The sequence below is a fragment of the Macaca nemestrina genome, chromosome 4 (assembly GCF_043159975.1).
Source record: "Macaca nemestrina isolate mMacNem1 chromosome 4, mMacNem.hap1, whole genome shotgun sequence".
NCBI lineage: Eukaryota > Metazoa > Chordata > Mammalia > Primates > Cercopithecidae > Macaca > Macaca nemestrina.
This window is the reverse complement of record NC_092128.1, coordinates 142,323,592-142,347,405: the sequence shown is the minus strand read 5'-3', so window position 1 is coordinate 142,347,405 and position 23,814 is coordinate 142,323,592. Positions and strand designations below refer to the sequence as shown.

The 23,814-nt window shown below is 44.4% G+C and overlaps 1 pseudogene; it reads right to left on the bottom strand.

Annotated features, from left to right (window-relative positions):
* Nucleotides 1–23,814, bottom strand: part of LOC105466310 (general transcription factor II-I-like) — a 67,284-nt pseudogene that overhangs the window by 27,410 nt on the left and 16,060 nt on the right.

Here is a 23,814-nt window from a genome sequence, read left to right as displayed (position 1 = left end):
ATCTCACCGTTGCACTACAGCCTGGGTGACAGAGTGAGACCCTGTCTCAACATATACATACATACACACACACACACACACACGCATGCACACAGCCACATGCAGACACACACACACACACCCTCATCTCAGTCTGTCCAGACTTTAGACTAAAGAAAAGGGTCTTCTGGTTACAGAAGAGGTATGCTCTTTTGTGGGACAGGGAGGGACCAGCAACTTTGTTCACGGTCTTTTCCTCATCCTCTGCTTAGTTTTCCAAGAACCCGCACAGTGGAAACAGAGTGTCTGGGAAAGGACCAAAATCTTTAGACTACCAGGGGAGAAATACACCTCCTTTGTCAATTAATAAATAGAACACCTGCCTTAAAAGCCAGGGAGTTCTGCTAGAATGAATCACTCCCTACGACCCTGACCTATGCAGGGAACATGAAAAACTGGAGTTTGGCTGGGCACAGTGGCTCACACCTGTAATTCTAGCACTTTGGGAGGCCGAGGCAGCGGACCACCTGAGGTCAGGAGTTCGAGACAAGCCTGGCCAACATGGTGAAACCCTGTCTCTACTAAAAATACAAAAATTAGCCGGGTGTGGTAGTGGATGTGTGTAATCCCAGCTACTTAGGAGGCAGAGGCAGGAAAATCACTTGAACCCAGGAGGCAGAGGTTGCAGTGAGCCGAGATCGCACCACTGCACTCCAGCATAGGTGACAGAGCAAGACTCTGTCTTAAAACAAAAACCAAAAAAACAAAAAGCGACTGGAGTTTGGAGTCCTGTAATATTTTAAGCCACATTCCAGATTGTAGAGACCTTACCAAAGTACGGCCTTTCCACAAAGCACTGCCGAACACCAGCTGGCTGTCTCCATGGGGCACCGCCATATCTCTGGCTCTTGTTTCCCCAGGAGATGCTCTATTCTAGCCTTCTCTTACATTTTGTATTCCACACATTTCCTAGCGTAAGGCCTCAAAACATAGCAGGCTGCAGAGTCACTGCTGATCTACTGCATATCCGACTTCAGATTCCAGCAGGGCACTTTGTGTTTGAGAAATTAAAGAGGACAGAATGGACCCAGACTGACACTGGTCAGCTTAGCGGTCCAAAGATATAAGCTGCTCAAATGGACTACAGTGCCTCTGATTTTCTGAGTCTGCCCTGCTCCTACGGCTCTTTGGATGCAATTAATTTATCCTTGTTGAAGAAATGGTTTGCTAGAATATAAAAAAATTGGCCAGGCACGGTGGCTCACGCTTCTAATCCCAGCACTTTGGGGGGCCGAGGCAGGTTGGGTAACGAGGTCAGGAGTTCAAGACCAGCCTGGCCAACATGGAGAAACCCCGTCTCTACTAAAAATACAAAAATGAGCCTGGTGTGGAGGCACGGGCCCGTAGTCCCGGCTACTCAGGAGGCTGAGGCAGGAGAATTGCTTGAACCTGGGAGGTGGAGGTTGCAGTGAGCCGAGACGGCGCCACTGTACTCCAGCCTGGGTGACAGAGCAAAACTCCATCTCAAAAAAAAGAAAAAGAAAAGAGAATATAAAAAAGAAGAAAAAACGTTAAAATAAAATTTTCTCCTAAAGAGCACTCAGAAGCACACTCCCACCAACGCTGGATCTATTTAGCTCTCTCTTGCTTTATTTTTCTGAGATAGGGTCTCACTCTATCACCCAGGCTGGAATGCAGTGGCAAGATCACGGCTCACTGCAGCTTTCAATTCCTGGACTCAAGCTATCCTCCCACTTCAGCCTCCTGAACAGCTGGGATTATAGGTGCCTGCCACCATGCCTGGCTAATTTTTAAATTTTTTTAGAGAGGAGGTTCTCACTATGTGGCCCAGGCTGGTCTTGAACTCCTGGGTTAAACTAATCCTCCCACCTTGGCCTCCCAAAATGCTGGGATTATAGGTTTTAGCCACTGTGCCCAGTCTATTTATCTTTCTATGACTCATATATTAAATCTTCCTCCTTAAATTGCCTCCTACCCACCCATCTGCAGGGATAGCAAACACAGGTCTCAGTGAGTAAGGCAACCTACAAGAGGGAAGGAGGCCCGAGTAACGTGGGAGACCGGGGGAAACTGTAGCAAACTGCAAGGTACTCAATTCAACAGTTCTTCAACACTGTGATGGTCAAACCAAACACAGAAACAGGAAGTCCAGTTCAGTCACCAGCAGGCAATGTGGGATATTTCATCTACATGCTATAGGGCAAACTGCTTAGGATGAATGACCTGGTCTCCACCAACCTGCTCTTCAAGTCCAGCTGCTCCTGCCCAAGTCCCTATACTCTACTGACAGGACCCACATTCACAGGTCTCCTGACACCTTTTCTTGTTCACTTTTTTTTCCCCCAACAAATAATGCTGCTTTTTTTATTTTTATTTTTATTTTTTACTTCTTTTGAGACAGAGTCCCCCTCTGTCACACAGGCTGAAGTACAGTGGGGTGATTATGGCTCACTGCAGCTTCCATCTTCTGGGCTCAAGTGATCTTCCCACCTCAGCCTCCCAAGCAGTTGGGATTACAGGCATGTACCACCACACCCGGCTAAGTATATTATTTTTTCTTCTTTTTTCTTTCTTCTCTTTCTTTTTTTTTTTTTTTTTTTTGTTGAGATGAAGTCTCACCTTGTCACCCAGGCTGGAGTGCAGTGGGGTGATCTGGCTTACTGCAACCTTCAAACTCCCAGGTTCAAGCAATTCTCCTGCCTCAGCCTCCCAGGTAACTGGGATTACAGGTGTGTGCCACCATGCCTGGCTAATTTTTGTATTTTTAGTAGAGACGGGGTTTCACCATGTTGGCCAGGCTGGTCTTGAGCTCCTGACCTCAGGTAATCTGCCCACTTCAGTCTCCCAAAGTGCTGGGATTACAGGCATGAGCCACTGCGCCCAACCAGTGTATTATTTTTTTCTAGGGACAGGGTCTCACTATGTTGCCCAGGTTGGTCTTCAACTCCTGGGTACAAGCAATCCCCTGGCCCCCTCCTCCCAAAGTGCTGGAATTATAGGCTTGGGCCAACACATCAGGCTCTAACAAATATTTCTTGAGCACCTACTGCATACCAGGCACTATAATAGGTGCCCAGGAAACAGCAGTGAACAAGGTATAAGAGTTTCTGCTCTCTACAGAGCTTATAGGGTAGCAGGAAATTGATAGAGTATGAATGTTTGTCTCCTCCAAATCTCATATTGAAAATAAATCCCTAATGTTGGAGGTGGTGCCTGGTGGGAGGTGTGTGGGTCATGGGGGCAGATCCCTCATGAATGGCTTGGTGCCCTCCCCATGGTAATGAGTGAGTTCTCTCTCTACTAGTTCATGTGACAGCCGATTGTTTAAAGAGCCTGGCACCTCCTCCCCTCTCCCTTGCTCCATCTTCTCACCAAGTGATGTGCCAGCTCTTCCTTCACCTTCTACCAGGAGTGGAAGACTCCTGAGGTCCTCACCAGCAGATGCTGGAACTATGCTTTTTTTTTCTGAGACAGGATCTCACTCTGACACTCAGGCTAGAGAGCAGCGGTGTAATTACGGCTCACTGCAACCCTGACCTCCTGGGCTAAAGAGATCTTTTCACCTTGGCCTCCCAAGTAGCTGGGACCACAGGCATGCATCAGTGCACCATCATACCTGGATGATTTGCTTTTTATTTTTAGTAGAGACAACGTCTCACCATGTTTCCCAGGCTGGTTTCAAACTTCTGGGCTCAAGCAATCCTCCTGCCTCAGTGTCCCAAAGTGCTGGGATTACAGGTGCGGGCCACTGTGCCCAGCCTGGCACCATGCTACTTGTATAGTCTGCAGAACTGTGAGCCAAATAAACTGTTTCTCTTTATAAACTACCCAGCCTCAGGTGTTTCCTTATAGCAATGCAAAATGGACTAATATAGGAATCATATGCCAGCACTTACCAGACTGTGATGAGCACATGACAGAAGTACAGAGTGGGACTGAAACGTTCCCCAGGGGCTTCTTGTTGCATCATAGAGGATGGGGTGAGACATCTCGGTTGAGGCTAAAGATGAGTAAAGATGAGAGTGAAAGAGTGATAACGGGGGTAGGGAGAGGGTTTCCTGAAGAAGGACCAGTAAAGTCCCCCAAGGAAACTGTGAGGTCACTTCCTGGAAATCACCAGTATACCATATCCCATTGGCAGGGAGCTTAGCACGGTCTCTTGGATAACCAAACCTATGCCCAAATACCATCTATGTGAGTCTATCTCCCAGGACCCTTCTTAGCATATTAGAGTTCAATCAGGAGACATAAACCACTCAAAAGTTTAAAGTGGTAAAATTTAATACAGAGAATTATCATTATAATAGGGCAAAGCATAATAAGAGATTGGCTACCAAAAAGTAAAAAGAACTCTAGAGAATATAGGACTATCAGAGGCCAGGCATGGTGGCTCATGCTTATAATTCCAGCAATATGAAAAGCCAAGGCAGGAGGATGCTTCAGGCCAGGAGTTTGAGACTAGCCTGGGAAACACAGCGAGACCCTGTCTCTACCAAAGAAAAAAAAAATAGCCAGGTGTGGTGGTGCACACCTGTAGTCCTAGCTACTTGGGAGGCTGCAGTGGGAGGATTGCTTGAGCCAGGGAGGTCATGGCTGCAGTGAGCCCTGAAGTCATGGCTGCAGTGAGCCCTGAAGTCATGTCTGCAGTGAGCCATGATTTTGTCACTGCACTTTAGCCTGGGCAACAGAGGGAGAACCTGTCTCAAAAAAAAAAAAAAAAAAAAGTATAGGACCAGCTGATACAATGAGCAGTAACTGCCCCTACTGTCCCTACACTGAGATAGAGTGACCAAGGAGATAGACTCCTCACTAGGGCTGAGATCCAGCCACCCTTGGAGAGGGCACAGTCATGGGTAATTCAATGGCAGAATTGCTGCATTACCACATGGTGGAAGATGCTAGCAATCTGCCCTCTGGAATTTGCTGAAAATCCGCCCTCTATGATGCTAGATTAAGATATTAATGAACAGTTGTCTCACTACAAAACCACCCAGGCAGGTGCAGAGAAACTGCTGGTCACTGGGTGCTGCTGAGCACCATGCAGGGCAGGAGCCCAGTGCTGCAGACGCTCAGTGCCTGTGGAGATTGATACACCACAATCAGAAAGAACAGCCTCTTACAAAGTCCCTCTAGCACAACGTACTGACAACATTTAATAATGCACCAGCTGACAGAGGAAGCATATAAGGAACCCATGTCTACGTTTGCAGAGCAGGCAGTGAAGGGTGAATTTGGAACTGGTGGGCAGTCATTGGATGGATAGTTGGTACATGACACATTTCAATCTACCAAAGAAAAAAGGAAGAGAGAAAAGAGATACAGGACCAGGCATGGTGGCTCACTCCTATAATCCCAGCAGTTTGGGAGGCCAAGGCAAGTGGATCACTTGGGTCCAGAAGTTCGAAACCAGCCTGGGTGACATAGTGAAACCTTGTCTCTACTAAAAATAAAAAAGTTAGCTGAGTGTGGTGGCTTGTGACTGTAGTCTCAACTGCTCAAGAGGCTGAGGCAAAAGGATTGCAAGTGTCTGAGAGTTCGAGGCTGCAGTGAGCTGTGATCACACCACTGCATTCCTGCCTGGGTGGCACAGCAAGATCCTGTCTCAAAAAAAGAAATGTTGGTGAAAATGTGAAGAAATTGGAACCCACATACATTATTGGTGGGAACATAAAATGGTTTAACCACTTTGTTTGGGTATTTCTTTCTTGTCATTTTAATTTGATTTTTAAAAAATCAAGATAGGATCCCACTATCTTGCCCAGGCTGGTCTCTTTTAACTTGTAGGCTCAAGTGATCCTCCCACCTCAACCTCTCATGTAGCTGGGATTACAGGTGTGAGTCACTGCACCTGACTGGTGTAACCACTTCGGAAAACAGTTTCTCAAAAGGCTAAATGTACAGTATCATAGAATGCAACAATTTCTCTCCTAGGTATATATCCCAGAGAAATAAAAATATATGTCCACACAAAAACTTGTACATGAATCTTCATAGCAGCATTATTCATAGTGGCCAATACATGGAAACAACCCAAATGTTCATCAGCTGATGAATAAACAAAATGTGGTGTGTCTCTACCATGGAATATTATTCAACCATAGAAGGAATGAAATATTGACACATGCTATGACAGGAAGGAACTCTGAAAACATTGTGCTAAGAGGGAAAAAAAAGCCAGCCACAAACGATCACATATTGCACAATCCTATTTATATAGAAGGTCCAAGTCGGGTGTGGTGGCTCACGCCTCTAATCCCAACACTTTGGGAGGCTGAGGAAGGCAGATCATGAGGTCAGGAGTTTGAGACCAGCCTGACCAACATGGTGAAAGCCCATTTCTACTAAAACTACAATAATTAGCCAGACATGGTGGTGGGCGCCCATAATCCCAGCTACTCAGGAGACTGAGGCAGAAGAATTGCTTGAACCCAGGAGGCAGAGATTGCAGTGAGTTGAGATCGCACCACTGCACTCCAGCCTAGGTGACAGAGCAAGACTCTGTCTCAAAAAAAAAGAAAAAAAAATTCCAGATTAGGCAAATCTATAATGACAGAAAATAGATCAGTGGTTGCCTATGGGAACACAGGGGCATGGGGGGAGGAGAATATAGTGGCTAAGAAGTGTGGATTTCTCTACAGGGTAATGAAAGCTTCTAAAATGGATTGTGATGATAGATGCACAGCTTCGTGAATATTCTAAAAACCACTGAATTGCATACTTTGATAAATGAATTACATGGTATGTGAACTACATTTCAATAAAGTTGTTATTTAAAAAAAGGAAATAGGGGGCTGAGCACAGGTGGCTCATGCCTGCCTATAATCCCAGGAATTTGGGAGGCTGAGACAGGAGGATCACTTGAGGCTAAGAGTTTGAGACCATCCTGGGAAAGATAGCACTATCCCATCTCTACAACAAAAAATAAAAAATTTAGCTTTGCATGGTGGTGTACGTCTATAGTCCTAGCTACTTGGGAGGCGGAGGCGGGAGTATTGCTTGAGTCCAGGAGTCTGAAGCTACAGTAAGCCATGATCACACTACTGCATTGTAGGCTGAGTGACAGAGCAAGACCCTGTCTCTAAAAAGGAAAGAAAAGAAATGCAAGTTTTTATCACTTTGTGAGAGTAACCAAGTTTGAGGGGAAACAGGTAAGAACAAAAGAGCACTGAATGGTGAGAGTGGGAGGCTGGTTAGGCTCATTGCTAGCTAAGGGACTTCTGAAAAATTCATTAGTAAAATCACAGCTCTGGGGGTCAGTCAGGCAGTCAAATGATGAATGTTAAATCCATTACAAATGCCCATCGTCTTTCTTTACACTCCTTCTAGTGAAAAATTCCTAAATGCCTAAATAGCAAGTGTTCTGAAATGACATCTCAAATTTTAAAAGAAATAACATCTCAAATTTTAAAAATCATGAGTCAAATATGATTTTCCTCCTCCCATTTTACAGGTGTGCAACCTGAAAACAGAGAATTTAAGTAACTTTCCTAAGTGGCAGAGCACAGATTTAAATCCTATCACTTTGGCCTCAGAGTTTGTGCTTTATTTTCTTTTATTATTTTAAAATTCATCATTTTTAAAACCAAGAGGCTTATGCAAAATTCTGCTAGGATTCAAAAAAAGCCTCTTGCTTTTCCTGACCATGGGTGCAGGCAGGGCTCATGCTGCATTTTCTTTACTTATAATTGGATAGAGACATGACGGATGGAGACATGATGACAGGATCTCTCCTGGTCATCGTGCACCAGAAAGGAGAGTGGAGAGAAGCACAGGGAAGCCAGTCTTACCATGTTTGAGCAACTGAACCAATGTCAGCCTCAGCCTACCTGCACAATTACTTTTATGTGAGAAAAACAGGCATCTCCCTATTTGGAAAATCACAGCTGGCTGCAGTAGCAAACAATCCTCAAGTTATTCCTGGTAACGTTATTTCTACAGTCCCAATCATTTTAACTCATTACATTAGCTCTTCATTTCTCTATTGTTCCTAACATCTAGTTCATAACCAAGAGTTTATGTTATTAAATAAGCTTTGGGTTAACAGGATCAATGAAGGAAGAGTTTAAAGATACCAAAAAAAGCTCATAGAAGTACCTGCCAAATGTGCCAACTGACTACTATGAACTAATTTACTTTTGAGAAACATGCTATTTCTTATATGCTACTGACAGTGCCTGTAAAAATGGTGCACATTAACTGGCTGTTTTATTTTCTCCCCAATCTTAATATCTAATATCCACAGACCAAGATCAGAGCACCAGCATATACAATGCCACTTTATACTAGAGTTAGGAGGGGGGGCCAAGAGTAGAAATCAGAGTCACTTTGCTAGCTGCTGTCCTCTGTCCAGAATATTTTAAAGGAGACTGTATTCCCCCAGAGCTCACTGACCTGGCACTCTCTCCTTGCGGAGGCTCACACCACTGTCTTGTGCAGCCCTCACTGCTTTTGCAGAATGTGTCACCACGCTATAAAACACCTTCTCCTCCACCTTTCAACCTAAGCATGTGTTACTGGGTTTCGGGACAGCTTGTCTTCTCACCGTCCCACCTTTCCTTCTGACCGTCTTGGTCTTTGTGGTGGCCTCTCATCTCACCATCCTGGTGAAGCTTTGGGGTCATTACTTCTTCAGTTGCTTCCCTCACCAATATATCAAATGAAGACAGTATGGACTAATTGCTTTAGAGTACAACTACTGTGGCCCTAGAACCAGCTGGTCCCAGGACTTCTTCTGACTCTAAAGTTTTTGAGATACCAGATATAGTTGGAATAAGATATACGACCATGCTCCCTAGAAGGTGAGATTATCATCATTTCCTGGACCTTTTAATCTGCACCTTTGTTCATGCTATTCCTTCTAACAGGAGTAGCTTTGTCTCTGCCTAATGACATTCTTCTCTTCCATCAAGGCCTAACTTAAATGTAATTTTCTTCATAAAGTTCCTGTCACCTTGGAATTAACCCCCCTTTTACATAGTGTCATTGTTCACCTTATTCAAATCTTCATAAATTGAGGCTCAGGTCTGTGTGGTCACGGAGTGTGTCTTTTTACCAAAAGGAACACCTCGGCCAGGCACAGTGGCTCATGCCTGTAATCCCAGCACTTTGGGAGGCCAAGGCAGGCAGATCACCTGAGGTCAGGAATTCGAGACCAGCCTGACCAACATGGAGAAATCCTGTCTCTACCAAAAATACAAAATTAGCTGGGTGTGGTGGCAGGCACCTGTAATCCTAGCTACTTGGGAGGCTGAGGCAAAAGAATCGCTTGAACCCAGGAGGCAGAGGTTGCTGTGAGCCAAGATAGTGCCACTGCACTCCACTCTGGACAAGAGTGAAACTCTGTCTCAAATAAATAAATAAATAAATAAAACACCTCAGGCACTTTACAAGGAACTCCTTCAGGAAAGGATGACACCTCGTGTAGAGGAGAGATCTCTGATACTCTGATCTTTTCCAAAAGGAGGAAAGTAAAGGTTTGAATATATTTTTAGTTCTTTGCATTTCTGAACAGAAATAGTCTATTACTAAGTTGCTCAAAGATGCCTATAAGCTTTCATAGGAGAAACATCTAATTCACAACCAAGACTTTATGTTATTAAGTAAGCTTTCCTTTAACAGGATCAATGAATGAAGAGTTTAAATACTCGCTGTAGTCCCCATTTAGTCATCTGGTATACTCTGTGTGAGGTATACTCTCAGTCATCTGGTATCCACTCTCTGAGTATGCTAGATGATTAAATGGAAATTACTGCACCACTAAACACCAGTACTGCAACTCTTACTTAAAAATTCAACACTTAGGACATAAAGAATGATCCTAGGCCAGGCTCGGTGACTCAAGCCTGTAATCCTAGCACTTTGGGAGGCTGAGGTGGGCAGATTGCCTGAGCTCAGGAGTTTGAGACCAGCTTGGGCAACATGGTGAAACTCATCTCTACCAAAATACAAAAAATTAGCTGGGCATGGTGGCGTGCACCTGTAGTCCCATCCACTTGGGAGGCTGAGGCAGGAGAATTGCTTGAACCTGGGAGGCGGAGGTTGCAGTAAGCCGAGATCGCACTACTGCACTCCAGCCTGGGTGACAGAGTGAAGCTCTGTCTCAAAAAAAAAAAAAAAAAAAAAAAAAGATCCTAATGCAGTTACTTCCTTTTAAATTTATGAGGAGATGGAAGAAATACCCATATTTGATGGTTGGTTGGGAACTGTCTTTGGTATTGTATGAAGTATTTTAATACTGTGAACATGAAAATATGAGAACCCTGCAGACCCCGTGGGCACAGACAGAAGGAAGTACATTGGAGGGTGTTGCAGGAAATACTTTCATTCCAAGCACTGCTGTTTAAAAACAAAGAGGACAAAAGATGAAGAAACATTCCACGTGACCCTCTGCACCCTTATTTGTTGCAATAAAGGAAAAGCATTTTAGGAATTTTTTTGAGTCCAGTTTACGATGTGATCCATGTTAGTTATTTTCTGTTAATGATTTTCAAAATCTCAGTTAAAAACATTCAGAAGTTTAGCTTTATCACAGGCAGCTGTTCACATGTAAAACTAGTTTGGTTACCTTCATCTGTATAAACATGTAGCTAGTGAACTGACATAACTATTAAACTGGAGAATCAACAGAAACATGCCAAGGACTGACCCTTACCTTCCACAGTGACCTCAATATCAGGAAGCTTTTCATTACTCTCAGGGCTTCATGGTCTTTTCAGAAACTGCGAAGCTGTAAAATAAGCACAGAATTACTTTAGTATATTGTAGGAAAAAATACAGAAGGAGATGCTTTATAAGAGCAGAGTATTAAAATTTATTCAGTTTGGCTCTTTTCAAAGGAAACTACAGAATTAAACTTGTAGTGTAATCCTCCACAGGGAGCTCAACAAAGCCATGGAAACATGAATGAAGTGGGATTGCAAATGTGACACTTCCAATAAATTTTTTTTTAAAAAAAGAAAGAAAAAGAAGTCCATTAAATAAAATACCTTAAAAAGCCAAGAAACTAACTGCAAGTCCCCCAAAGAGAGTGGTCAATGATTCCGTGTGATTTAAGGAATGCTGAGAAAGAATGTCTTAATGCAGTGAAATATAATACGCAATACAGGTAATCTCTTACCTTTAGTGTTTATTAGCCATTCCAGGAGGCAAGTAGGAAATAACTAGTTCAGGTCTAGAAAGAAAACCAAGAAATGTCATGGTAGCCAGTACAATGGTGGCCTCACAGCTAGTAAAACAGTCATGATATGACCAGTGTTTTTCCCTAAAGGCGTTCGCAGAGTCATCCTGTAATGTAACAATAATTCCTATCATTGTGGACAAAAACCCTGACTTTTCCTTCCCATGACTGGCAAGTAATTATATGAAGAATAAATTACTTCTTTCATGAAAAAGAAAATTAACACTAGTGTACTTCTTCAGCCACTAAAATTCTACAGAAATGTAGATATAATAAGAAACTCAATCATCACATCAGGCCAGGTGTGGTGTCTCACAGCTGTAATCCCAGCACTTTGGGAGGCTGAGGCGGGTGGGTCATCCGAGGTCAGGAGTTCGAGACCAGCCTGACCACTTGGTGAAACCTTGTCTCTACTAAAAACAGAAAAATTACCCGTCTCTACTAAAACACAAAAATTAACCAGGCATGGTGGTGCATGCCTGTAATCCCAGCTACTTGGGAGGCTAAGGCAAGATAATCGCTTGAACCCAGGAGGCAAAGTTTGCAGTGAGTTGAGATCACGCCATTGCACACCAGCCTGGGCAACAAGAATGAAACTCTGTCTCAAAAAAACAAAAAAGAAAAGAAAAGAAACTCAATCATCAATATTTAGTTGCTCACAAGATTGACCCAGGAATAACAGAGCAGATAAAACCCAGCAAATTAAACTTCATTCAAGTACGTAGGCATACTGTGGACCACTGCAGTGCCTCTGAACACCATGAAGGCAGTGGTCACTAATCTTGCACTGATGAAGACAGCTGAGTACAGGATGGGGGACTGCAGGGGCAATGGACAGTGCCAGCACTGCAGCTCAGAGCCAGGCTTTTCCATCAAGGACTTACAGCCACGCCTGTCACCTCTAGCTAGAAAAACATTTTAGTAGAAATGTCAGTTGATTATTTTAATTCCAGAAATGACTACAGTGGCAAATAGAACCTACTTTTTTATTATTGTTGCTGTTGAGGCAGAGTCTCACTCCAGACTTAAGAGTCTGGAGTACAGTGCTGTGATCTCAGCTCACCGCAGCCTCTGCCTCCCAGCTTCAAGCGATTCTCCTGCTTCAGCCTCCCAAGTAGCTGCGATTACAGGCACCAGCCACCATGCCTGGCTTATTTTTTGCATTTTTAGTAGAGATGTTGGCCAGGCTGGTCTCAAACTCCTGACCTCAGGTGATTTGCCTGGCTTGGCCTCCCAAAGTGCTGGGATTACAGGCGTGAGCCACCATACCCGGCCTGGAACTTACTTTTTTAACAACAAACTTGATTTTATTACCTCCATGGACAATCCTTTCAAGTCATGGAATTCCAAACCAAGAGGGCTTTGAAAGGAAATCCTGTCTGGCAAGGCTTCTACATACAGGAACTCGGGGTTTGATTCAAACACAGGATATGGTACTTTTACTGCCTCAGTGAGTCCAAGAGCTTCAACTGAAAGTGCAAGAGAAAATAATTTGTAGAAGATAAAATTTGACACAGACATTCTTTTATTTGTATCTGTATTCTCAAATACATTATGAACAAGTTCCCTACAATCGAGCAATATTCACTTCATATTGAAGGCATTTTGTTTAGGATATTGGGCAAATCTGAAGAACAAGCCTAAAAGTACTTTTAGGAGGAACATTTTAACACTTTCTTTTTTTTTCTTTTTTCTTTTCTTTGAGATGGAATCTTGCTGTCTTGCCCAGGCTAGAGTGCAGTGGTGCAATCTCAGCTCACTGCAATCTCCATCTCCCCGGTTCAAGCGATTCTCCTGCCTCAGCCTCCCAAGTAGCTGGGACTACAGTCACAGGTCACTACACCCAGTATTTTTAGTAGAGATGGGGTTTCACCATGTTAGCCAGGATGGTCTCGATCTCCTGACCTCAAGTGATCCACCCACCTCAGCCTTCCAAAGTGCTGGGATTACAGGCATGAGCCATCATTCCCAGCCCATTTTAATACTTTCAATCAAAACGAGAGTTATGTTATTAGTCAAAGTGACCTCTGTGTTCTAAGCAGAAATGACCAAAGTCCATACCATACAGCTGTGGCCCCTGGCAGCCTTTGCATTCTCAAGAGGCAGGGTAGCTGTTCAAAGACAGGTGGTGTCTATGATGCAACTAAGTAGTACTCACTAAGTTCAAGTGATCAGACGCAGAATAGTCAGTATTCCTGATAAGGGACAGGAAACGTCAGCACCAGGTATTGAGACAATGGACAGGAATGCCCCGGGAATGCTGTGCGTGCTCCCCACTCCTTACTTCCTTCTCCATGACAGACACACCCAACCAACTGAAACACACTTTCTTGCTGAGTCTGTTCAGAATCGTTCAAGACAGCACTCCAGGAAACCGCTGTCAACAAATCTAAGAATTTTTCACACGTGTGTTAGCCAGATTAGAAGTACAGACAGTGGAATGACACTTATCCCAGCGCCTCCCTTCCTCTCCCATTCTGACACATGAGAAAGCTGAATCCAAGAGAAATGAAGTTGTCTGCTTGATTTCAATAGCAAGTGTAGTAGCAGAAATAAACCAAAGTCCAGTTGCTGGGACCTTCCTTTTTTAGGTACTAAACTTCTATAATTCATTCAGACACAACCCTTCATTGATATGTTAAGTTAAAGACCGACAGTAGGGGAAGGACTATGGGTCCCTTCATGTTCATATGAAAGGGCGAGACTCTTATCTCCAAAAAATAAAAAATACAAAAATATTTCAATTAAAAAAAAAGTGTGACGGTTTTTGGCAATGTTTAAATAGAAAATAAGAGTATCCCTTTCAAATAAGCTGACACTTTCTGAACGTGTAATAACCAGGGTCACAGAATCACAGAGGCCAGTGAGAAGATTAAAAAGTACCCCTGTGAGCCCCAGTGACACAAACACCGCCAGGAACATTTCCTGTTCCTGTCCCTCCAACTCATCCACAGCAACATAATGTCGGCAAGTGGCACGATCTGCCTCCCCTACCTCCAGGCAGCCACAGGGAAAGTAGAGAGCAAAGGGACCATTCCCTGTGTCACTGATTAGTGAGGCTCAATGGGAAACACAAAGCATGAGGGGCACCCAAAGGTAGGTGACAAGTTCAGTGTCTCCCCTTTGTCTTCCTGCTTCATGTATTATCTGCATCTTCTGCTCTTTTCATGATAAGGAAGGAAGCAGCAATAGCGTGTCTACTGTGGAAATGTGGGACTACTCATCGGGCATCATGGAACTTAATGTAGAAGTTTATACAGCCCTGGGAAGCTTTCAGAACCTGGTCTCCTAAGGCTCCTGGTTTTCTAAGGCTCTTGACCAGGCTGTAGATGGTGAACCCCCAGGAATTCACACAGGTTTTCTTTTTTTTTTTTTTTTTTTTTTTTTGAGACAGAGTCTCGCTCTGTCGCCCAGGCTGGAGTGCAGTGGCTGGATCTCAGCTCACTGCAAGCTGCGCCTCCCGGGTTTATGCCATTCTCCTGCCTCAGCCTCCCAAGTAGCTGGGACTACAGGCGCCCGCCACCTCGCCCGGCTAGTTTTTTTTTTTATATTTTTTAGTAGAGACAGGGTTTCACCGTGTTAGCCAGGATGGTCTCGATCTCCTGACCTCGTGATCCGCCCGTCTCGGCCTCCCAAAGTGCTGGGATTACAGGCTTGAGCCACCGCGCCCGGCCTTCACACAGGTTTTCTAGGGTCTTCACACTGCTAAGCGCAGTAATGGCAACTCCTTCATTTCCTTTTTAAACAATTGTTTTCCCAATTATCCCTTTAAAATTGGGCAGTTCAGGCTGGGCATGGTGGCTCACACCTATAATCCCAGCACCTTGGGAGGCTGAGGCGGGCAGATCACTTGAGGTCAGGAGTTTGAGACCAGCCTGGATGACAATGTAAAACCTACTAAAAAATACAAAAATTAGTGGGGTGGTGGATACCTGTAATCCCAGCTGCTCAGGAGGTTGAGGCATGAGAATCTCTTGAACCCAGGAGGCAGAGGTTGCAGTGAGCAGAGATTGTACCACTGTACTCCAGCCTGGGCGATAGAGCAAAACTCCATCTAAAAAAAAAAAAAAAAAGGGCAGTTTAGAGCCTCTGATGTAGCAAGTGTGCACAATTATTTGTGGTAATGAGCTACTGAACATCATTAACGAGGCTATGGTGGTTTTTAAAAATTGTGATTGGCCAGGTGAGGTGGCCCACACCTGTAATCCCAGCACTTTGGGAGACTGAGGCAGATGGATCACCTGAGGTCGAGAGTTCGAGACCAGTCTGACCAACATGGAGAAACCCTGTCTCTAGTAAAAATACAAAATTAGCTGGGTGTGGTGGCGCATGCCTCTAATCCCAGCTACTTAGGAGGCTAAGGCAGGAGAATCACTTGAACCCAGAAGGCAGAGGTTGTGGTGAGCCAAGATCGCACCACTGCACTCCAGCCTAAGCAACAAGAGCGAAACTCCATCTCAAAAAAAAAAAAAAAAAAGAAAAGAAAAGAAAAGAAAAATCAATACCCAGCAGACTGTCAAGCATGCATAATGTGATCAGGTGCCAAGGAATGTCCATAAGGATAGAACTGCAGTCAAGTCTCCTGAATTTCCTTCCTTGGGCCCCTTCCCTGGGCCCACCCCCTACCCATATAACCACATCCTCACTCTTCTTCCCTAAACACAAATTGAGGGACACTCAAAGCAAGCATAGTACTCACTTCTTAACTGATCCATCCCCTCCTCCATCTCCAACACATGGGGGTACTTATGTTAGCCTTGTAAATAAGAAACACTTAACATCCTAGTTATTTTTCTAGTCTGCCTTTTTTTAACCACTCACCTGGCAGAAACTTATTCTCCTGGTCAGTAGCTATTTGTAAAACTGGTGTGCCTCCCTATTTTCACACCAAAGATACTAATTCTTTAGTAGAAAGGGGAGTATTCTAAATCAGACAATTAGCAAATCACCTAGAATTCCCATCCTTTCCACAGAGGCACACAAACAAGAGAATTAACCCTATTTGTCTATAATAAACAGGATGTTCTACCCACCACTGAGCCCCAGAGCTTGTTACTAGATGACTAATCCCCACCAGTAATGGCTACAATGGCCCAGTTCCCTATTTTATTACTGTGTGCAGAAATTTGAAAGGCACCCCTCTCCCACCCCCATCTTCCTTTACATACTTTTGCATATCAATCCATTAAGAATCTGAGTGTAATTTATCTTATTCGCTCTTATCCTGTTAAATTGCTCTACAGCTGCCATGGAAGTAATTGCAGTGATCAGTGATTCAGACTTCTTGAGCAAAGGGCCTTAAGTAGGTTTCATTATTAAACCTTCCAAAGGTTTTATTATTGAAATAAACCCGAGATAGAGCAGTATGCCTCCATAGGGCAGTCATACTAATGATTCTTTTTTTGTTGTTGTTGTTGAGACAGAGTCTTGCTTTGTCGCCCAGAATGGAGTGCAGTGGCCAGATCTCAGCTCAGTGCAAGCTCCGCCTCCTGGGTTCACGCCATTCTCCTGCCTCAGCCTCCCGAGTAGCTGGGACTACAGACGCCTGCCACCTCGCCCGGCTAGGTTTTTGTATTTTTTTTTAGTAGAGACGGGGTTTCACCGTGTTAGCCAGGATGGTCTCGATCTCCTGACCTTGTGATCCGCTGATCCACCCGTCTCGGCCTCCCAAAGTGCTGGGATTACAGGCTTGAGCCACCATGCCCGGCCTATGATTCTTAAGTTACGAGGGATGTCAGACTCATCATCAATGTTGTGCTTGTGAGTACAAGTAACTGGGAATTTATCAACCAATAAAACCAACTGGCATTCTAAGAATGAAGAATAATTATCTCATTTTAAGTAGCATATGCAGTGCTGTGCAACCCTTTAAAAAGCTGCCTTTGGCCAGGTGTGGTGGCTCACACCTGTAATCCCAGCACTTTGGGAGCCCAAGGCAGGCGGATCACCTGAGGTCAGGAGATGGAGACCATTCTGATTAACATGGTGAAACTCCGTTTCTACTAAAAATACAAAAAAATTAGCCAGGTGTGATGGCACATGACTGTAATCCCAGCTACTCGGGAGGCCGAGGCAGGAGAATCACTTGAACCCAGGATGCGGAGGTTGCGGTGAGACGAGATCGCATCATTGCACTCCCGCCTGGGCAACAAAAGCGGAACTCCGTCTAAAAACAAAAACAAAAACAAAAACAAAAAAACCTGCCTTTGGCCAGGTACAGTGGCTCAGGCCTGTAATCCCAGCATTTTGGGAGGCCGAGGTAGGTGGATCATATTTACCTTCTAAATATCTCTCAAAACCTCACTTTCCCTTCATATTCACTGGCACCTCCTATTCAGCATCTCATCACTCATTCAACAATATTTAATGAGTACGAAGCATAGCTAGGTGTTTTTAAATAGAGTAAAAACAGTGTGATCTTTGTTTTCTGGTGGCTCAACATCTAGTTATTTCTTTTTTCTTTTTTTTTCCCAAGACAGAGTCTTGTTCTGTCGCCCAGGCTGGAGTACAGTGGCACGATCTCAGCTCACTGTAACTTCCACCTCTTGGATTCAAGCAATTATCCTGCCTCAGTCTCCCAAGGAGCTGGGAATACAGGTGTGCACCACCACGCCCAGCTATTTTTTCTATTTTTAGTAAAGACGAGATTTCATCATGTTGGCCAGGCTGGTCTCCAACTCCTGACCTCGTGATCCACCCACCTCGGCCTCCCGAAAGGCTAGGATTACAGGCATGAGCCACCGCGCTCAGCCAACAGCAAGTTATTTCTTATCTGAACTATTAGGTATACTCTTGTCTCTTACCATTCATTCTCAGAGTAGTACCCAGTCTGGGAATGGTAAGAGACAAGAGTATACCTGCGTACACCATGCCAATAGTACCCAGAGTTTCTCCTCTTCAAAACATAGATCATTTTGTTCAGGGGTCAGTAAACTTTTTCTATAAAAACCAGACAGTAAATATTTTAGGTTTCTGGGTCATATGTCCTCTGTTGAAACTACTCAACTCTGCTCTTGTAACATTAAAAACAGCCATGGACAATATGTAAACCCATGGGTGACACTGTATTCCAATATGGTTTATTCACAAAAGGCGGCACCGGGCCAGATTTGACCCATGGGCCGTAGAGTTTGCAGACCCCTGATTTAATCACAGTGCTTCTTACTCCATTGGAATTATCCAGATTCCTTTCCATAGTCTAGAAGGTGTTCCATCCTCATCTGAATATTACTTCCTCCTTCAGGCTCCACTATGCTCCAGCCACCCTGACCATCTTTGTGGTGCTTAAACACCATGCCAAGTCCGTTCACATCTCAGGTCCCTGCACTCGATGTCCTACCCATCAGGACCACTCTTGCCCAGATCTTCTTTGAGCTGCCTCAGCTCAAATGTCACCTCCTCAGAGAGGTCTTCACTGCCCACCCCAATAGGTCAGTTCCCATCCCAATGCCCAAATATTCTAACTCCCACAGCTCCATTTATTTTCTTCAAATTACTTATCACCATCTGAAAACATATCACTTGTTGCATACATATAGTCTTCTTTCCCACCACCACACCACCACTAGAATGGAAGCTCCCTGAGAACAGAGACTGTCTTACTCATTCTCCCCTAAGTTCCCAGCACCTAGATCTGTGCCTGGCACCTGGCAGGGGCTCAGAAAATATCTGTTATCGGCCGGGCACAGTGGCTCATGCCTATAATCCCAGCACTTTGGGAAGCTGAGGTGGGTAGATCACCTGAGGTCAGGAGTTCAAGACAAGCCTGGCCAACATGGTGAAACCCCATCTCTACTTAAAAAATACAAAAATTAGCCAGGTGTGGTGGTACACACCTGTAATCCCAGCAACTCAGGAGGCTGAGGAAGGAGAATCGCTTGAATCCAGGAGGCAGAGGTTGTGGTGAGCCGAGATCACACCATTGCACTCCAGCCTGGGCAACAAGTGTAAAACTCCATCTCAAAAAAAAAAAAAAAAAGAAAGAAAAAGAAAAGAATATGAACAGTTGGCGAGATCAAAACTTCTGGCCCAAAGGGCCTGCAGCTGGTCTGACCATTCATCAAACAATCTGAGTTTAAATGGAGACACATTGGACTGCCACATGCAATAAAGGAACTGAAGCAGCAAATGGTCTTGATTTGGGTTTCCTTTCTACCCTACATGGCTCCAGCAAATGGAGGAGTGAGTGTGCCTGCAGTGTTCCTGACACATCTAGGGTAGTTCATATTCACAGTGGTCAACCTTTGGGATTCCCCACACATCACAGGGTCATCGTCCATCTAGGCTAACCTAGAATGTCCAGATAAAAGCTCCTGTTTAGAGACTGGAGAGAAAATTGTCAAACCTGAAAGCCCATGAACTGTCTCAGGCAGGGGAGAACACATGTAGAAAAGACTACAGAGTCTGATGTCAGAAGCCTAATTTCAGATTGACCTGTACAGCTTTATGATTGTGAGTAATTAACTTACTTTCTCTAGGCTCTGTTATTCTCACATCAATAATGAGAAAAGCAGACCAAATAGTTTCCCAGATCTCTTCCAATTTTAACACCTTCTGACTTTATGATTAAAGAGTGATACTAATAAGGCTAAAACTGTGTCTTAACCCCAATAGGAGCCTGCTGGGATTATGCTAAGCAAAACTATTCCACACAGACAGAGCCATTCTGACCACATCCCTCCCTACACCAGCTAACATACAGATAGGCACCACTGGTATGAGAAGTCCCTCCTACAGAGGACATTGACTGATTCAGTAATAGGTTGATTTAGTCATTCAACCAACAAATATTTACTGAGCACTTTCTAGGTATTTAGGGATACAACAGAACAAAACAGACAAAATCCCTTCCCTTATGGAGCTTACGTTTTAGTGAAGAAGAGTGGGGGAGTCAGACATCAAATAGGAAATGAGTTGAGGATATATTTCACGCAGAGCACCCTGGAGCCGCTTTTGATAAGGTGATTTTTGAGCCTCAATCCAAAGCAGTGAGACAATGAGCCATGCAGACGCCAGAGGAAGAATGTTCCAGGCAGAGGGAACAGCAAGGCCCAGAGATAGCACAGGGTCAAGCATGCCTGGCATGTTAAAGGAAACACCATAAGCTCAGTGTTTATACAGAGAAGTAAGAGCAGAAGAGTAGCAGGAAGCACAGAGAGACAGGTAGTAGGGGGGCAGATCATGTAGAAAACAGAAAGCCACACAGAGTTTGAACAGAGGGGTAAACAAGATCTGAATTCCACTGTAAAAGGACTGTTCTAGCTGTTGTATTGAGAGTACAGGTGTGGCTCACACCTGTAATCCCAATGCTTTGGGAGGCCAAAGTAGGCAGATCACTCAAGGCCAGGAGTTCAAGACCAGCCTGGCCAACACGGCGAAACCCTGTCTCTACTAAAAATACAAAAAAATTAGCCAGGCATAGCGGTTCACGCCTGTAATCCCAGCTACTAGGGAGGCTGAGGTAGAAGAATCACTTGAACCTGGGAGATGGAGGTTACAGTAAGCAGAGATCACAGCATTGCATTCCAGCCTTGGCGAGAGAGTAAGACTCCGTCTCAAAAAACAAACAAACAAACAAACAAACAAACAAACAGAATAGACTGAAGGAGGCAAGCATGGAAACAAGGAAACCAGTTAGGAGATTACTGAGATAATCCAGGTGAGAGATGATGGCAGAGGGCCCAGGGTGGCAGCAGTGAGGAATGATGAGGGACAGACTCTGGGATATATTCTGAAGTTGAATCAACAGGACACTGGAGGACAGGATGATCTTGGAAAATCTTGGGGACTACTGCAGAATCGAATGAAGCTACATGGCATTAAATTTCAACATCCACTGTGAAATCCTGGGATCAGGGATTTGTTCATCTCTGACACCTAGTGTCCCACCCAGTACTTGGCACATAATGAAGATATAAAAAGTCTTCAACTCTTGAATAAATGTGGAATGAATATATTACAAAGCCAAAAACCCTGCAGTTTGATAGGTCATTAGGAGACCAAAAACATCTGGTACTAGATATATTTTACTAACAGAGTCTCGCTCTGTTGCCCCGGCTGGCAATGGTGTGATGTCAGCTCACTGCAACCTCTGCCTCTCAGGCTCAAGCAATTCTCATGCCTCAGCCTCCCCAGTAGCTGGGACTACAGGAACCCACCACCATGCCCGGCTTTTTTTTTTTTGTATAGTAGAGATGGGTTTTCACCATGTTGCCAAGGGTGGTCTCAAACTCCTGAACTCAGGCAATCCACCCATACCCATCTTGGCCTCCCAAAGTGCTAGGATTACAGGTCTGAACCACCGCACTCAGCCTAAATCTATTTCTTTTTATAAAAAATTCCCTTTAATATGGCCGGACACGGTGGCTCATGCCTGTAATCCTAGCACTTTGGGAAGCCCAGGAGGGCAGATCATGAGGTCAGGAGATCGAGACCATCCCGGCTAATACGGTGAAACTCCGTCTCTACTTAAAATAAAAAAATAAATAAAAATAAAAAATTTCCCTTTATAACTCATTTCATAGTAGTAACGAAGCAACTTCACATTATACAGGTAAGAATCTGAACAACTTGGCCATTTCCCTGAGAGGCCAGATGTAGTCACCAAACCTCAGCAACTCCCATCTAAAATACAGGGATAAGTGTTACACAAGTAAATAGTAAATCACGGGCCAGGCACAGTGGCTCATGCCTGTAATCCCAGCACTTTGGGAGGCTGAGGCGGGTGGATCACGAGGTCAGGAGATCAAGACCAGCCTGGCCAACATGGTGAAACCCCGCCTCTATTAAAAATACAAAAATCAGCTAGGTGTGGTGGCAGGTGCCTATAATCCTCCAGCTACTCTGGAGGCTGAGGCAGAGAAATGCTTGAACCTGGGAGGTGGAGGTTCCAGTAAGCCGAGACTGTGCCACTGCACTCCAGCCAGGGCAACAGAGGGAGACTCCATCTCAAAATTAAAATAAAACAAAACAAAATAAAATAAAATATAAAAATAAAGACATAAAAGATGTCACTTACATGAACAGGTGTTCAGGGCTCGTGTGGAGAAGCTGTGGATAAGGACGAAAGTCGACTTGGAAACAATGGAGTCCAACTGGAGTTACTGGATGAGGAAAGGAGAGAAAGAGAGAGAAAAGGAAAAGGGTAAGGGGAGTGGAAGATTCGCCTTAGTGTGAAGGTCATCTATGATTGCTGACAAAGGCAGTGGAAAATGTTGGAGGAGATCTGAAAATATTGCTAAAGGTTGGTGGTTTCAGAAAATCTTGTAACATTTCCTTTACTTTAAAACTTAGCATCTCAAGGGTTTTTAGTATGAGTTTTTTTTTTTCGCCCCCCCGCCCCCCAATGGATTTCAGAGTAGTTGAAGCATTCAGCCACAGAAAATAACTCTGGTATGAACCACATTTGAATATTACCAATAAAGACATGGGACTCTCCTCCTCTGAGGTCGAGCGCGTCTATCCACTTGCTGCTCAGCCTCCTCTTCTGCCCATCCTCACCTCCTTTTCTGGCATTTGCTCCTCCCCAGGAGGAGATTCACACCCTCTTCACAGAGCCAGCTGCCACCTCCCACTCTTCGAGGCTCCATCACATGCCTGGCTCCACCACCTTCTCATGTGTGACATCTACCTTTCCCCAAGCTGAGAACACAGTGCACCCATGGTGTGTTTAAGGAGACAGTTCTGATGGCCACAAAATTATTTTGTTATGTGGTCTGTGATTTGAATTGCCCTGTCCTGTCCAAAGACTAATGCATGCTTCATGGTCAGGCCAAGTAAGGTTATGTTGGAATGAGAAACTACCAAGCACCTTTAATTCCTTCCAAGATCTTTTATGAGTGGGACAAAGTCAAGAGCTGTTAGTGATGGCGAGAGTGGAGATTCTCCTTCTGGTGACAGCTGCTGCACTCTGTGATGATGGCAGGTCCAGCACTGCTCCAGCACCCAATCCTTGCAGTGTCTTCTATGGCGCTTGCACATTCTTTATATAATACAGGCTTTGCTGTCTCAGTTTCTGCAATCACTGTCACAACTGCCCCTAACAAAAGCAGTGACTGCATTCCTCACAACCTTGAATTTGAGCTTTGTCTTGAGAAATGAAGGTTTCTACAGGTTTCATCATGTTCACACTAATCCAAACTGAAGATTTAGCTCCAGGAATATTTATCTTTCTCTATTACTTCCCTTAGCAAAAAATGTGTTAACTTCCAATCTTCAATTCTTCACCAATGCTTTGATGCTTTGGCTAAATCAAAAGCATGCTGAGGGCAGGGCACAGTGGTTCACACCTGTAATCTCAGCACTTTGGGAGGCTGAGGCAGGCTGATCACAAGGTCAGGAGTTCAAGACCAGCCTGGCCAACATGGTGAAACCCCATCTCTTCTAAAAATACAAAAATTAGACAGCACAGTGGCATGCACCTATAATCCCAGGTACTCCGGAGGCTGAGGAAGGAGAACTGCTTGAGCCTGGCTGCAGTGAGCCAAGATTGCACCACTGCACTCCAGCCTGGGTGACAGAGTGAGACTCTGTATCAAAAAAAGGAAGAAAGAAAAAAAGCTTCAGGGTGGTTCCAAGATGGCCGAATAGGAACAGCTCCAGTAAACAGCTCCCAGTGTGAGTGACACAGAAGACGTGTG